At 43.8% G+C, this 10,913-nt stretch overlaps 1 non-coding gene across 1 annotated transcript; it reads left to right on the top strand.

The window, feature by feature from the left end:
* The first annotated feature begins 9,379 nt into the window (after positions 1–9,379).
* Positions 9,380–9,486, top strand: LOC141616121 (small nucleolar RNA R71). The gene has a single exon (XR_012530491.1). It is a non-coding gene; the product is annotated as a small nucleolar RNA R71 (small nucleolar RNA).
* Positions 9,487–10,913: the final 1,427 nt, after the last annotated feature.

Genomic DNA, 10,913 nt, shown 5'->3' with positions numbered 1-10,913 from the left:
GGTCAGGCACCAGCACATATCCAGTGACTCTTTGTTAATGGTCAACCACGTAAATGATGAGTTCATAGCCAGAGACTGAAAGATGATTGCATACTTGAAAATAACGAAGGAATTAAAACAAAAATTCGCAACTTGCAAGCTTAGGCAGATTCCCAGAGATCAGAATGTGGAAGCGGACGCCTTGGCGACTCTAGAGGCATCATTTAAACCAACAGAGCTATCCAGCATTCCAATAGCACACATGCTGGAGCCTTCTATCCAGAAGGCAGATGAAGTAGACAAAGGAGAACTGGAGGATCCACAGAATGGAGAAGGAGCCTGGCGATTCTGAGAGGAAGGTGAGAGCTCACGGTCACACGATCAAACATCGAGCAGCGAGATGACTGGGGATCGGCGTACACCTTACCTAGACTGGCTGCGTCATAATAAGCTGCCAGTCGACAAGAAAGAAGTGAGAGCTTTCAGAGTGAAGGCCTACAGGCTCATACTCATTGATGATAAATTATTCAGAATATCACTGGCAGGGCCCTACTTACGGTGCTTGGACAAGGAAGAAGCACAGACTGTGTTACATGCTCTCCACAGTGGCGAATGTGGAAACCATGCAGGGGAAGGAGTCTTGCAAATAAAGCCCTCGGACGGGGATACTACTGGCCTACAATAAAGGCAGATGCAGCAGAGTACGCACGCAAATGTGACGCCTGCCAGCGCTCAGCACCAATGATCCATCAGCCAGCAGAACCCTTGCATCCTATCATTTCTCCCTGGCCATTCATGGTATGAGGCATGGACATAGTGGGACCTCTGCCACGAGCCACAGGAAACAGAACATGGATGCTGGCAATGACAGATTACTTCTCCAAGTGGATAGAGGCAGAAGCATTCACATAAGTAAAAGATAAACAGGTCATTTCGTTTATAAAACGAAACATCATTTGCATGTTTGGTATCCCATCATAAATCATATATGATAATGGCTCACAATTCATCTCCAACGACACAGAGGGATACTGTGCCAGGTGGAATATCACCCTAAAAAAGTCAGCACCCAGGACCCCGAAGTCCAACGGGCTAGCTGAATCCAGCAACAAAATCATCATGGACAATCTGAGAAGGATGTTACAGAAGTTAGGAGGAAAGTGGGAAGATGAATTGCCACTAGTATTATGGTCGGACAGAACGACACCAAAGATAGCAACAGGTCAAACACCCTTCAGCCTAGTGTTTGGCGCGGAAGCAGTCATTCCGTTAGAAGTTCTAGTTCCCACTCACAGGTACGAAAATATGACAGGGGAACTGAACAATGCAGAGATGATCAGAAGCCTGGACACAATTGACGAGCTGCGAGCAAGCGCAAAAATCCGTCTGGCTGCCTACAAACAGTCAGTGGCCAGGAGTTATAACAAGAATGTGAAAGTCAGGCTCCTAGAGGTAGGAGACGTGGTTCTCCGAGAGGTGTTTCAAAACACCAAGAATCGTAAAGCAGGCAAATTCGCCTATAAATGGGAAGGACCATAGCAGGTAGAAGGAGTTGTTGGCCATGGTACAGACTGATGACTATGAACGGTCAAATCATACAACGCCCATGGAACATACTTCACCTGAAGAGATATTACTTTTAATAATTAGCAGACTTTAGCTTTCAGAATGATGTACTATGAAAAGCCAAATCATTTTTAAAGTTAAAATAAAAATCCGGTAGTAGGCATACTGCCAATTTCACTTTTATTTCTGGTGTCTCTAGCTCTTTTAAAACTTTAAACTACTATTAGATGGTGTGGTCTGGCAGCATCCTGGGACCACAATTGCTCTGGTACCCCATGAGATGGCGACAGGTACTTCACATCATTTTAATAGATTTTCTTATTTTTAGGCTTCTCTAAGTACATCACTTTGAATCCTAGTGTCTATGGTACTTTGAAAGGATGTCTAGCAGGACTGTCAACTGCCAACGCGGGGTAACAAGGCACATGGCACTCCAACATGCCTAACCTATTTTCTCCACAAGGAGCACCCTTACCAGGCGGACTGTGGAACATACAAAAGGGAGCCTGGTTGACAGCTAAACACGCTTACCCACCTACCCTTGATACCATCCCTTGGGCGTAGCTCGCACTAATCGCAATTAATCAGGGCCTCAGCATGCATGCACACGAACATGGTACGTAGGGATATCTGCGCTACCAGAATCCTGCAGCGTCCCATTGGTCCTAGAATGACGATAAACTTGCCTAAATTACGCCCCTGTTGGCTTTAAACGTGATGAACACACCTTGCGTCATGAATAAGGTTAAGTAGTCTAAAACTGTGGCATACGCCTAAATCAGCCATCAGGCTGACACGACAGCTAGCTTAGTCTGGATCAGCCTTTTTAGGCTGACCAGGCTGGTCTAAATCAGCCTCTTAGGTTTACACGGCCACTCCTCCTTACATTGCGGCATATGCCTAAATCAGCCATCAGGCCGATACGGCAGTTAGCTCAGTCAGAACGTCAGCCTTTTCAGGATGACAAGACTTGCCTAAATCAGTCAAGCAGGCTGACACGGCAAACTTCCTAAACTAGGGAAAATAAATAACAAGCACACGATATGTAGGCTAAAACCTTGCCAAACTATGACAAGGGGCATTCCAAAACATGGCCCAAAATACGGCCCAAAGTTTAACCGCCACCTTGGCAGAGCAACCACAAAATAGAGTTTTAAAAACTTAAAAGTCTGCCACCTCTGGGCCAGACTGCCGAAAATTCATCAAAACATAAAAATACTTAATTATCGGTCACATTAATGACCTCTACCTCTGGCACCTCCTCTGCCTGCTGACCTCCCGTTTCAGGTACCGCACCAGCTTGCACATCCTCAGCTGCCATAGCTTCCTGAGCTCCGTCAGCAACGTCCTGGGACATTCCAGCGTCACACCCAGCAGCTTGCTCAGCCAATGTAGGAGAATTCACCTCCCCAACTTTAGACATCAGCGCACTCAGATCAGGTTGGGTGGGGTAGAGCATCCCCAGCTGCTTCTGCTCCTCCTCTATAGCTTGTTGGGTGGGAGCCTCCTCAAGAGCAGCACGCATCCCACTGATTTTTCCCCGCCAGGTAGCATATGCAACAACATTGGTGGCCAGGGAGATCAGCTCACTGATCTTCTCATCAGAGCGCTTGAGGGAGTCAGAGAAAGTGTTGCACACCGCTTGAGTGCGAGCCAGCTGATCAGCCCCCTCCTTCAGCTTCTTCTTGGTGACAGCAAGCTCAGTCTTCAGCTGCACCATGATACCCGTCGTTGTGAGTACCAAAGATAAAATTTATAATTCCTATTAAGACTAACCTAGGCTAGTGGTAACAGGGTCGATCCGCAAGGAGGCAGTTGTAAACTTTAGTTGTCTAATGAAAGTCTAAGGTAACAATTATGGGGGTTGATTTGAATTGTTCTATAGCTAATGGCAATAAAAGGAAAATAAATAAAAATACGAATTAAACAGATAAAAGAAGGGTACTAGGATGATCGGGTCATTATAGCTTCGGCGGCAGCAAACTAAGTCGGTCTGAAATAAACACAGGTAAGGCGGGAAATAAGAGGTCCTCTCGGTCCACTCCTAACAAATAGCATCTCTCGATCTCGCTATAGGTCCCTAATGTCACTAATACTAACTTTCGTCTGAAAAAGCGACTAATGGTCTAAACTATACCTATCTTTCGATCTTAGCACAGTTTAGTCGAATTAATTGACGGTCAAATAACCTACCCTACCTTTCGGTCCAATGGGTCGGTCACAAAATAGGTATCTAACTGGTCGCATGCATTCGATTCGTTAAATACAAGATTAAAAACAATTAAAACGAAAGATAACCTTACAAGGTCAGTCGATCGACCAACTATGTCGATCGATCGATCGACACGCTGGAGTTCGATCCGTGTTCAATCTAATGCCGCCTAACCATAAATCGCCTACATCCTAGCACTAATTATTTAGCTACTCATGATGAAGGTAAAAACGACAATAAATCTCATGGCAATTACGGAATTCATACTTAAAACAAATAACAACGATGATGGAACGATAATTGGCTTGGGAATACTAACTATCAATTCTATACTAACGATAAAAGCAAAACACTAAACTGAATACTAGGCGAGAAAAGATCTTGAGATTCAAGAGGAAAGATTAAGAACAATGGCAGAATTTCCAATGCTAAAGTCGATAACCCAAACCCTAACTCGAAAATAATATGAAACTAAGAGTACTGTATTGTGAATAAAACTTAATGTATTTTCTGATGTAAATTCGATGCCTATTATGATGTTCTTAGGTTACGTTATATAGAAACCAACGCAGCAATTATTTCCTAAACCCTAAACTTCACGGGCCTTGAGTTTCTCAATCTTTTAATTCCGTCTGGAATCGAAATCAGTCGATCGACTAATCAGTGGTCGATCGATCGCTCCTCGCAATGATAGCTTCGGGATCCGATAGTTGGTCGATCGATCGATGGGACTAGTCGATCGACCGGATGAGTGCTACTTGACTTCTTTATTCTCGTGGTCTTGTCTTTTGGGCCTTGGATCGCGCACCAAGCTCGTTCCTTAAGTGATTCCTTTACGTCATTTGCAATGCAGATTACTCGGGGGCGGATTTGGCTTGATTTCCCGTCGAATTCTTCACATTTCTGCAATAAAGCACAAAATACAGAAGTAGACGGAAATAGGGAGAAAAGCAACAAATATTACACAAATGAGCTCTGAAATGCGTGTAAAAAGAGATGTAAAACATCATATAAATGACACGCATCAAATCTCCCCAAACCAAACCTTGCTTGTCCCCAAGCAAGAACTAGACTCGATCTAATGACCTAATGGAACGAGTTCAATCTCAGAGCGAATTGACAACTGTAAAGCCTAAACCAATTTAATGCACAACCAACAATCAATTAGTAATGTGAATCATGCAAACGAGTTATAAAGTCGTCGAAAACTGCTGAACCATTAACTGTAGAGACTTATCAAATTGGACTCTCACGGGTCACTCAAATCACTCAATAAGCGTAGGTGATATATATGTAAGATAGGAAGAATTAATTTTGTAGCGACTCTCACCTAACTGCGACCTATGAAAACATGCCAGCAATAAATTATGAAGATGACCTCTATGACCGTACATATGCATTCCAACCAAACAGATGACCATTGACACATGCCGAGGTATAATTATGGAAGTGTGAGGTATGGGTAAGAAGGGGCAAAACAATTTATGGTAAAGTGGAGGTACAGGTGATCAAGCTAGTACCAAAACGGAACCAAAGGACAACATCCAACTTCTTTCTCATAGACAAATGAACGGTGCTATAGCAAGCACAAAACTCACAATCTCCAAACTATCAAATCAATAAACTCCCCATATGATATAAATGAAACATGGGAGGAAAAATCGCCAAAGGATAAGGATTAAATCATGCGAATTGACTTTTGTTTTTCTTTCACGAACTTCAGTCGATCGACCTAAAGGAGCAGTCGATCGACTGCTTTGAACAGTACATAAACTTTTCTCTCTTTTTTTTTTCTTTTTCGAATCATTTTCATTTTTCTTTCTTTTTCTTTTTCTTTCTTTCTTTCCTTCTTTCATTGTCCCAACAATATCTCAAACATGAGCAAATGCTACCAAAAACGCGTAACAATCCCAAAAACTAGGCTACTAGCTTGACAAGGGCAGGCTATGTGTAGGATGTAGTAAATAGGACAAAAAAGGATATTTTTGGCAGATGTGGAGCTTATGGGTAAAATGAGAAAGGGCAAACCTCTACCACATGTGTCACTAACCACAAACCGAATGCATACAGGTATTAAGTAGATCAAATTCATAATCATGCAAATGAAGGAAACATGTTTCATAAGGAGTACTACTCACATTCCTAGATGAACTGGTCATGAATGTCACCAGTTATAGGCTCTAAAACTCAGAAAATATGATGTAGGTTGCCAATATTCTAAGTCGAGTCTCAAGTTCAGCAAATAGTTCAACGAAAAATCGTAGATATGCATTTACGATTCTACTAATAACATGTAAGTCAAGCAAGGCTCAGGCAAAACAGGTGCAAATGCTAAATCATCATAGAAATACTACCGTTCCGACTCGACCTATATGCTAAAATAAACGTGCATTTTATGGAATTTTTTTGAAATTTTTCAATTTTTTTGGATTTTTGGATTTATGAAGGAATGAAATAAAACAATGCAAAAAACAAAATTAAACGTGAATGCAAGCAAATGATATGCGACGCAAAACCCTTCCCCAAACCAAATCGCACAATGTCCCCATTGTGCAAAATCATGTGATGAAAGCGAAGAGAAACGGGAATTTGCGAGAAGAGGGAAATAGAAGCATAATGACATAAAGTAAAGACTAGGGAACTCACAAGACTTTAAGCGCAGCAAAGGAAACCTCCCCAAACCAGCGTGAGCTAGGAGGTTTCAGTAGCCAGCAGTGCTACCAATAAGGACCTGAAAAGACAATTAAAAACCACGCATAAGACCGAAGAAAACAATTTTTGAAACGTAAAATTGTGCAAAAACGAGGCAATAGAAGAAATAGACAATTCGACGGAGATAAAGTGGAGTAGAAGACTCCCTTAGGACTGCATATCGACCAAACACAGCAGGGGAGAGGTCGTGAATGAACATAGCTGCATCAGTGGTCGATCGACCTAAAGAGGCAGTCGATCGACCAGGTGGGCGTGAACAGTAGCTCCTGTAAACCTGCAATTCAGTCGATCGACCAATGGTGCCAGTCGATCGACTGAAAACACTGCTGCAACGTCTTATTTCTTCGTAATTGCTCAATGATTTGAGCTAATAAGCTCTAATTACCTGCAAATGCACAATAGTACGCGCCAAAATTGCGCAAAACCCAGAAGAATGTCTAAAGTACTTAAAAATCCTAAGCAAACGAAAATAAAAGCGAAGTTTTCGCGCACACAAAAGCAATAAAAAATAGTTCGAAAGCAATAAAGTGAAGTTTTTATAACGAACTTGATCAACTAATAGTTGATCAAAAAGGACCACGGTATGGCCCACTTCGTCGGCTTCTGGCTACTAGAGGTAGCCTCAATGGTGCTCATCTTATCATTTGCACCCTTCTCAAAGATTGATCGGAGAACTCGGTGGTCACCGTCATCTCCCCAATCAAGGATTTCCTTGGAATCGTCAGTCTCCAAGTCTGCCCATTTCACCTTAACCGGCTCATCTTCCAACTCCTCGTCAGTCCCATAACTTAGGCATCCAAGACCGCCTCTTGAAACGATCTGCTCTGTCTCAGCTGGAGCATCCAGCTGCTCTTCCTTCCCCAAACCAGCTCCTGCAATGTCTAAAACAACAAGTTTCTCCTCCTTCTTGCTCCCAGTCTGGGGCGGAGGGGTTAACACAGCAGTAGCAATAGGGATAGGCAATTCAGGAAGCACAAAATACGATTTCTTTTCAGAAACCGTATTACAAGTGACAGGCCACATAGGATCCTTTTTCTTAGCCGGCTGGGCAAAGACAATGGAGTGCTTTCCTACTTTGAAGGTCAAGGTACCTAGGCCGACATCGATGACTGCACCAGCAGTGTGCAAAAATGGCCTTCCCAAAATGATGGGAATATGGTCATCCTCAGGCATATCAAGGACAACAAAGTCGACAGGGAAGAAAAACTTCCCTATCTGGACGGGTATGTCCTCTAGGACTCCTATGGGCTCGACCGCAGAGCGGTCAGCCATCTAGACTGTCATCTCAGTAATAGCAAACCTGGTCAGTTTAAGCTTCCTAGCTAGACTTAAGGGCATGACACTTATGCTAGCTCCTAAGTCACATAAAGCTTTTTCGATAGCAAAGGTACCTATGCTACAAGGGATGGAAAAACTGCCCGGGTCTTCTAACTTATGGGGCGCATTGTGAGACAAGTAAGAGCAAGACTCTTTAGTTAACGCTACAGTATGAACATGTTCAAGTGATTTTTTCTTTGATAACAACTGTTTCATAAACTTAGTGTATGCTGGCACTTGGTTAACTAACTCAAGAAAGGGTACCTGAACATTTAAGCTACGAATAACTTTCTCAAATTTGCTAAAGGATACCTGTTCCTTGGTCGGCACGAGTCTCTCCGGATATGGGGCTGTAAGGAGCACCTTAGCCCTCTCCTCTAATTCGCGTGCGCCGGTGTCCTTGGACTTTGGCTGGAAGTCCGTCACCTTCTCTTTGTTGAAGCTAGACCCCTCCTCAGACCATCTCAAATGAGACCCATTAACCGTCATTGGATCGAACTTCGGAGCCGGGACTGACCCATCAGCACTCGGGTCTGCCCCTAAAACTTTCGGGACCGTGGTACCCCGAAACAAGTGGTCTCGTAGATTAGTTGGCATTAAAGGACGAAACTCTTCAACATCAGCAGTGACATTGGTCGATCGACCACCCTCCTCGATCGATCGACCGGGTTGCCTGCGATTTGAAGCTCCTGTAACCGTGTTTGATCGATCGACTAGGTACTTGATCGATGGTGAAATACTGGCAGACATTTTTTTTTGATTTATTCATTCTGACCTTGTTTGGACTCGGATCCGCCTCATTATTCTCAACGACTTTCTCGACCATGGCAGGACCATCAAGGGTGGACCCGCTCCTCAAGGTGATGGCATGTAGGGTCTCCTTTTGCTCGGGTTGAGTGGGTAAGTGTCCGGGAGCTCGAGTGTTACTTTTGCTAGCCAACTGAGCTATTTGGCTCTCTAGCAACTTCATCCCGGCCTCTCTTGCTTGGGACTCCTTTAGCAACAGATTCTTCAGCTCGGAAAACTCAGAATTTTGTGTTTGTTGCTGCTGCGGCACATAAGGAGGCTTTTGGTATTGCTGTTGCTTTTGATGCGGAGGTACATATGGCTGCTGCTGCGGCGGAGGTTGAGTTGGATTCAAAACATTCTGGCTTCTCCAACTCAAGTTCGGATGCTGTGGCTCGTAGTAGGTGTTATTCTGCCTATAGTGTTGAAAGGCGCGCAAGATTCAAAGGGACTAGGCAGTTCTTGAGACATGGCCCTCAACTCCACACCTTTCACAAAGGAAGGGACCGTCTAAAACAGCGTTGACTTGGTATATCCCACCCTTAGAGGCTCCTCCTAGCTCATACTTGTCAAATCTTGCGGTGAGAGCCTCAAGTGCAAAGAACGGAGGAAGATTCAGCAGCTCTCCTCTGGTTCCCTCTCGAATTCCCATACTCGGCCTTGTGGGTAGCTAGATCGTCAATGATCTTCCACCCCTTGGTTGCTCCCAAATTTTCAACAAATCTCCCATTGGTGCAAAGCATCCAAAATGGCCCTCGATCGTCGTACAACCCATTGTAAAAATGATTGCACAAGCTCCACTTTTCAAATCCATGGTGCGGTATGGTTCGCACTAACTTCTTGAATCGGACCCATGCCTCATGGAAATTCTCATCTGGCCCTTGTTTAAAACCCGTGATTTGGGCTCTAATAGCGATCGTCCTTGAAGCGGAAAAGTACTTCTTGTAGAACGCCAATGCCAATGTATTCCAATCGGTGATCACCCGAGCGGCTCGGTCCAGATCTCTATACCACTCCCTTGCAACATCACGAAGGGAGAAGATGAACATGGTCTCTTTGATTTGATCTGGGTCACGCCGGTGGTGGGGGAATGGAGCGGCGATGAGTCGATAAAGGTCTCCATATGTCTAGTGCATCTTCATTTGCAGCTCCCCAAACCGATTTCTCTCGACCATAGTGATGTAAGCGGGCTTTGGTTCGAATTTCTGGCATCTCCGTGTAACTCGAACCCCTTGTATAAATTGTCATTTGTCGGCTCGGAAAAACTAGCTATACTTGCTTCCTCGGCCATGACTGGAATTTCCGGAGAAGTAAATGTCTCGGTGAAGAAGTGGAAACGGGTGAAGATTGTGGGTCTTCTTGAACAGTTCGTTCTCGTGATAGCTTGTGAGTACTCGGCTCTTCCTCTGTCGGTAATACTCGTCGTGTTCGCCTCAACTCGCGCAAGGATCTCTCAATCTCAGGGTTCAATGGTACTAATTCTCCACCCGTGACTGCGCATAAGAGGAAACTACAACAAAATATAAGAATAGTTTAAGGAACGGATGTTCCTTAAACTAAGAAAGACTGAAAATTAAACAACTAAAATTAGGACTATTGCCTCCCCGGCAACGGCGCCAAAATTTGATACCCGTCGTTGTGAGTACCAAAGATAAAATTTATAATTCCTATTAAGACTAACCTAGGCTAGTGGTGGTAGGTCGATCCCATGAGGCGGTTGTAAACTTTAGTTGTCTAATGAAAGTCTAAGGTAACAATTATGGGGGTTGATTTGAATTGTTCTATAGCTAATGGCAATAAAAGGAAAATAACTAAAAATACGAATTAAACAGATAAAAGAAGGGTACTAGGATGATCGGGTCATTATAGCTTCGGCGGCAGCAAACTAAGTCGGTCTGAAATAAGCACAGGTAAGGCGGGAAATAAGAGGTCCTCTCGGTCCACTCCTAACAAATAGCATCTCTCGATCTCGCTATAGGTCCCTAATGTCACTAATACTAACTTTCGTCCTGAAAAGCGACTAATGGTCTAAACTATACCTATCTTTCGATCTTAGCACAGTTTAGTCGAATTAATTGACGGTCAAATAACCTACCCTACCTTTCGGTCCAATGGGTCGGTCACAAAATAGGTATCTAACTGGTCGCATGCATTCGATTCGTTAAATACAAGATTAAAAACAATTAAAACGAAAGACAACCTTACAAGGTCAGTCGATCGACCAACTATGTCAGTCGATCGACTGACACGCGGGTTCAGTCCGTGTTCAATCTAATGCCGCCTAACCATAAATCGCCTACATCCTAGCACTAATTATTTAGCTACTCATGATGAAGGTAAA

This window comes from Silene latifolia, chromosome 11 (genome assembly GCF_048544455.1).
Source record: "Silene latifolia isolate original U9 population chromosome 11, ASM4854445v1, whole genome shotgun sequence".
Lineage (NCBI taxonomy): Eukaryota > Viridiplantae > Streptophyta > Magnoliopsida > Caryophyllales > Caryophyllaceae > Silene > Silene latifolia.
This window is presented reverse-complemented; position numbering and strand designations above follow the sequence as displayed.